The sequence below is a fragment of the Nicotiana attenuata genome, unplaced genomic scaffold (assembly GCF_001879085.1).
Source record: "Nicotiana attenuata strain UT unplaced genomic scaffold, NIATTr2, whole genome shotgun sequence".
NCBI lineage: Eukaryota > Viridiplantae > Streptophyta > Magnoliopsida > Solanales > Solanaceae > Nicotiana > Nicotiana attenuata.
The window spans coordinates 23990-30096 of NW_017672334.1; the positions used below are offsets into that span (position 1 = coordinate 23990).

At 40.9% G+C, this 6107-nt stretch overlaps 1 long non-coding RNA gene across 2 annotated transcripts; it reads right to left on the reverse strand.

The window, feature by feature from the left end:
• Positions 1-274: 274 nt before the first annotated feature.
• LOC109212801 lies at positions 275-2694 on the reverse strand. Of its 2 annotated transcripts, none has more exons than XR_002065922.1 (2): positions 2621-2694; positions 275-1710 (listed from the first exon to the last, which is right to left on the reverse strand). It is a non-coding gene; the product is annotated as an uncharacterized LOC109212801 (long non-coding RNA). The 2 variants fall into 2 exon arrangements; XR_002065921.1 differs by lacking the exon at positions 2621-2694 and adding an exon at positions 2298-2590.
• Positions 2695-6107: the final 3413 nt, after the last annotated feature.

Below are 6107 nucleotides of genomic sequence, written 5' to 3' on the forward strand. Positions count from 1 at the left end.
TGTCGTTCTACGAATTGGTATGCTCTTTGGATTACTTCAAAAGGTCAGTAGTCTTATTTCAATTAAAGGTTTCTCCATCTGATTGCTATGTCTTTACTACCTGATCGATTCTTTGTATGAGCGCCCTATGTGTCTTTACTTGATATCGCCCTGAACCATGTGTCCTTTATGTGAATTATGTATATGGATAGGTGAATAAATAAGATTGTCTGCTCTAAGTATATTTTTATTATTAATTAATCTTAGTAACTTTTGAAACACTGATTTGGATTCCTTGAAGGGTAGAATAAGGGCTTCACTTAGATTATGAATTATCTCCATTGCACATAATAAAAATAAAACACAAAGGGTAGAATAAGGGACTCCCTGTTACTCTAACCCCTCTGGGTTATACTCTAAAGTCTTGTCATCAGACCTTGTACTACCTGAACATTTGGCAGGCTCTATAGCAGGCATTATCTCCATCATCATTGTCCTCCTTGGACTCCGTCCCTGTCGTAGCTACGGCCTCAGCAGCTCGCTTAATAGCTAGCGGTCCATCAACCTCTTCACTATCACCAATATCAGCAAGAGGGGATCCAGGAACCGTGTTCTCATCCTCAGATGAGTGAAGTGGACTGGTAGGTGCAAGTTCCAATATCTCCTTTGTTGCGCCTGATAGGGGGTACTCTGTAAGCAGCTGCAACCTCTCTTCCTCTATCACCCCAACATGCTGCATGATCAAGTTCAACATGTCATAAATATGGCGATTAAATTTCTTACCCTTCGCATCTTTTGCAGTAGTACTCAGCTTCTTTGTTCTTTCCGCCAATGATGTGATGTCCAAGAGACCCCTCGGAGCTGGCTCAATATCATCATAGTTCCTTATAAAGTATGTCTCAGGACAACATGTATTTTGTCAGAATATTTCCAAAGAAGAACCTCTTGGTCTTGTGTCCAAACTTGGTGCAAGCTATTTCATTAAGCATAAGCTGCCCAATATTGACAGGTTTCCTTATCAGAAAATATATCAAACACAAACATGATCGGCGTACACTATGAGGCGTGGTCGCCTGACATAATGCGGGTATGGAAAAAGTTTTGCCAAACTTGAGCTGGCTTGCAGAAGTTTTTTCGGATCATCTCAAGATACTTCCTCCCTAAAGTGCGGGTCCACTTAGCATTGGAATTCACTCCGCAAAGTGTATGATGGATGGCAGGGTAGGTAGGACCGCGGATGAACTTTTGGAGAATCCTTGTGTCATAATTGTCAATCCTTAAGTAGTTGCACAGATCCTCTCTTGATAGGTAGACATTTTTCCCTAGCAAATCAGCATGGTCATTATTGCAATTCCAGTTTGCATACAGTTCATGTACCATGCTCAAGTTGGCATGGCCAGGTGACTTCAATAAGAGATCTAGCTTCACTATCTTTATTTGTGCCAAGAGCCCAGAATAATCCTTTTCTAGAGTACCTTTATTGATACCTCACTCAAAGATGTACCTGTCATGTGGCTCGAAGCTATGGTACCAGCCCTTGTGTCAGCACTATTAAATCCCATAGTCGGACGAGGCCTCTTTGGTGGTCTAGCTGAGCTCCAGCCACTTGTTTTCCCTTAGATTATTTGCTCGAAGTAGCCTCACTATGAGTAGATTTCTACGTTCAACGTGCAGCAGCAAAAATCTTTGTAGTAGCCTGGGACTTACCTTGCTTTTCACGAGCCATTGTACCTAAACCAACAAAAGGAATGCAACACATTAGATATATATCATAAGATCGACGAAAGCCAAAAGTTAGGGTTGGAATGACCTTACACTTAAGACTTAAGAATATGTGTCATTGAAGAATCAACAGTCTAACAACACAATTTTCTATCTATAGGCTAATGTCAAGTGCGTTGGATACTCAAGACTTTTCGTTTTCAACCAAACAAGATTTGCACATAGCATATAATATTGTAGCACACGAACGACACACTTGATCATAGCACGAGCAATAATAAAGTGATCATGACATGCTTAGGCCCTTAGTCGATACTAAAATATTAATATACACTATGAATCACCTAAAAAAATTCTAAAACTGATCAAAAGACATAAAACAGTACAATCATAGGCAGGCGAGTAGTCAGCACAGTCTCTGTGAGCGACACTCGTGCATGTACGCATGGCATTCGTGCAATAGTCGCTTGTGGCATGACATTATGTGAAGTAGGAAACACAACATTGGTGCATTGACAAATCACGCTCTAGCACCCTACACTTATTTCTAAGCATATTCGCTCGACTACTCAAACTTCACAAGCGAGCAAATTTACCTTATAAACATTTATCGAACACTTGGCGTGCATAGAACTTCGTTCAAGGTATTCAAAAAATGGATCAATCTGATTACCTTCCCAAAACTAAAAATGTGATGGGAACTGTATTTTAGCATCTCGTATTAGGTCATTAGCACATTCTCAACACACCAAATTCACAAAATTCACGGAGGGAATCAAGCACCAATTCACTTCAACCTAAAGGGGTTAAGAAGGGGTTCGATAGTCATGGGGGGAAGAGAGAGAACGAGGGGGATGAAGGGAGAAAGAAAAGGGATTAGAAGAAGAAAAAGAAGATAATGAGAAAGAAGAGGGCTTACCTAGTTGCTGGACGTATGGGTAAGGATGGTCGTGATGCAAAAGAGAAATGGCCTCAGCTTGCGTGACGTGTACGGGCTGCCTAAAGAGTTGTACCTCGCCGTTAGGAGTTAGTTATTGGCTGATAAGTTGTAAGTTGTTTAGCGAACAGTTTAGTCCCTATAAGTTTCTTAAAGTAAGTTTAGTTAATTGTAATTAGACCCATAGATTTATCTTTAATTGACACTTATAGTCCCTGTCAGAGGTAGTTACGGGATTTTGTTTTGTAGTGAGTAGTGGAACCTATATGTAATGCTCAAGGAGCTGCAGATGGGATTATCAATTGGAAAATCCTTTATTTTACCCTAGTTTTATCTCTTAGCTTCTTTTTCCTTTTCTTCTACTGTTACATTGACATCGCCGGCATCAGTGGTATCAGAGCACTCGTCTGGGCTCTGTGAGAAACCATGGCGGGAGAATCTACCGAGGTCATGGAGATGCTACACAAGATGGCTGCAGATCTATCTAGCTTCACAGTTCGGCAAGACCAGCTCGAAGCTTTTCAAGTGCAGACCTGCAAAAGTCAAGAAGAAGCTGTCAATGACTTGAGAGAAGTGCTGAATGAGGTTATACATGGCAGCAGAAGACTGAACGAGGCAAAGACACTGACCCACGAGGAGGTGAGTTGTATTCTCCTAGAGACCTTCCTCTCAGTATAGGAGATATGGCAACTCCCAATTCCATGGGAGGAACTTGTTCAGCTTCTTCAAGTGTTTCCCTTCCTGGCAGTACGCCAACTCCAGACCTTGTGGCTCCTGCTCGAAATGTTACAATGGGGGTGAGTTGGGCCTCTTTTGGACCTTTGAACCAAACTCAATTGAACCCTAGCTTACAGAACCCCAATACTGTCATAAGAACCCAGCCTGCTATGGTGTACACTCAAGGACCTTCAGTTCCCTACTCTCCTCAACCCAGAAATCAACCAGCTCCACCTTATCTCCCACGTGAAGCCCACAGAAATCATTATACCCAACCTTACCAGCAGGCCAACACCCCTAGTTGAGTTCAATACCCTTACAATCCCTATAATCAGCCATCACCTTACCCCTTAGCCTACCAAGTACCCAATACTCATGTAACCCCACCTATATACCATCAAGTTCCTTATGAACCAGCTCATAATTTACAGCAGAACACACCTAGAAATAACTCCTTGTCATAAACTGATAAAGACTGGTGCTGAGTAGCTAGACCTTTACTGAGGTAGGCAATTGGGTTGACCTTGCTGCATTAACACAACTCCAATACCTACATTACAGGCATCAGTTTCAACTACAAATGTCAAAGAGAAGTTAGGCAGGGCTAGCACAGGTGCTGTAGTTAAGGCCAATTTCAGCTCATCAAAGGCTTCCCCTGCCCTCTTGGTCCAGTTGAAACCATCTTTTATGAGGAGATCAGTAAGGGGTTTGCTAATGACCCCATATCCTTGTATAAACCTCCTGTAGTACCCTGCCAACCCCAAAAATCCTCTAAGTTGGGTCACAGTTTTGGGTTCAGGCCAATTCTTCACAGCCTCTACCTTTCTAGGGTCAGTTGAGACCCCTTGTGAAGATATGTAGTGACCCAAGTAATCCACTCTTTCTGCCCCAAACACACATTTGCTCTTCTTTGCCAACAACTGATGTTGTACCAATAATTCAAAGGCAACTTTGAGATGTTGTACATGTTCCTCCAAACTTTTGCGATAAATCAAAATGTCATCAAAGAACACCAGAATGAACTTCCTCAAGTGTGCTTGGAAGATGTGATTCATTAACCCTTGGAAACTTGAAGGAGCATTGGTTATCCCAAAAGGCATAACTAGATATTCATAGTGCCTAGAATGTGTTCTAAAGGCAGTCTTGGCTACATCTTCAGGTGCCATTCTGATTTGATGGTATCCTGCTCTGAGATCTATTTTAGAGTATACCTGAGAACTACCTAATTCATCCAGCAACTCCTCAATAATAGGGATAGGGAATTTGTCCTTGACAGTCATTTTGTTCAAGGCTCTATAGTCCACACACATCCTCCATGTTCCATCTTTTTTTCCCACTAATACCACAAGTGAGGCATAAGAGCTTGAACCGTGTTGTATTATCCCTTGTTCTAACTTTTCCTGCACCAGTTTCTCTATGACATCCTTCTGTATAGGGGAGTATCTATAAGGTCTAGCATTGGTTGGGGAGGTACCCTCTAATAAAGGTATGTGATGATCAAACACACCTCTAAAGGGGGCAGTTGAGTGGAGTACTTGGGTCACTACACATCTTCACAAGGGGTCTCAACTGACCCCTAGAAAGGTAGAGGCTGTGAAGAATTGGCCTGAACCCAAAACTGTGACCCAACTTAGAGGATTTTTGGGTTTGGCAGGGTACTACAGGAGGTTTATATAGGGGTGTGCATTCGAATCGGTTTATCGACAAATCGAATCGATTATTTGTTATCGAAATGGAAGTCGAAAAAATCGAAACCTTATTGAAACGATAACGATAAGCATATGTACAAATCGATAATCGATAAGTAATTATCGATAAGGGTCAAAATCTACGAAATCAAAATCGAATCGATAAATCGAAAGCACACCCCTAGACTGTAGACACTTGTTAAATGAGTAATTACCTATTTGTGTAGATTAATATAACATACAGAATGTATATATATTCCGCTACTATTTTGAAAGCGGTTATACAATATTATTTTCCCTAATCTATACCTTTTCCTTTACCCTAAGTCCCTTACCCTATTATTTCCTCTACTACATTTAAGGAATGATCATATTTAAAGATCAAGGGAATGAAGTTCAAATTAATGGAAAACAGAATTAGCCGTGATGATGTGTTTTGTTTTGTTTTGTTTTTTTATACCGTTGGAGTGTTGGTGGCATACATTTGATCCCTTACTTCAGTTTTGTTGCATGTGCTTGTTGACACAACTTTTATATTATAAATTGTGTTCGTCTTATTTTAGCTTCTTTTTGTCCATATTAGTTAGGCGCGTTTATAACGATATACTTTCCGTGGACTCCCGCAAATTTTCTTATTGGTGTAATCGATAACCGAATCGTTAAGCCCCCAAAATCGATAAATCGAAATCGAAAAAATCGAAACCTTATTGAAACGATAACGATAAGCATATGTACAAATCGATAATCGATAAGTAATTATCGATAAGGGTCAAAATCGAATCGATAAATCGAATGCACACCCCTAGGTTTATACAAGGATATGGGGTCATTAGCAAACCCCTTACTGATCTCCTCAGAAAAGATGGTTTCAACTGGACCAAGAGGGCAGAGGAAGCCTTTGATAAGCTGAAATTGGCCTTAACTACAACACCTGTGCTAGCCCTGCCTAACTTCTCTTTGACATTTGTAGTTGAAACTGATGCCTGTAATGTAGGTATTGGAGTTGTGTTAATGCAGCAAGATTAACCCATTGCCTGCCTCAGTAAAGGTCTAGCTACTCAGCA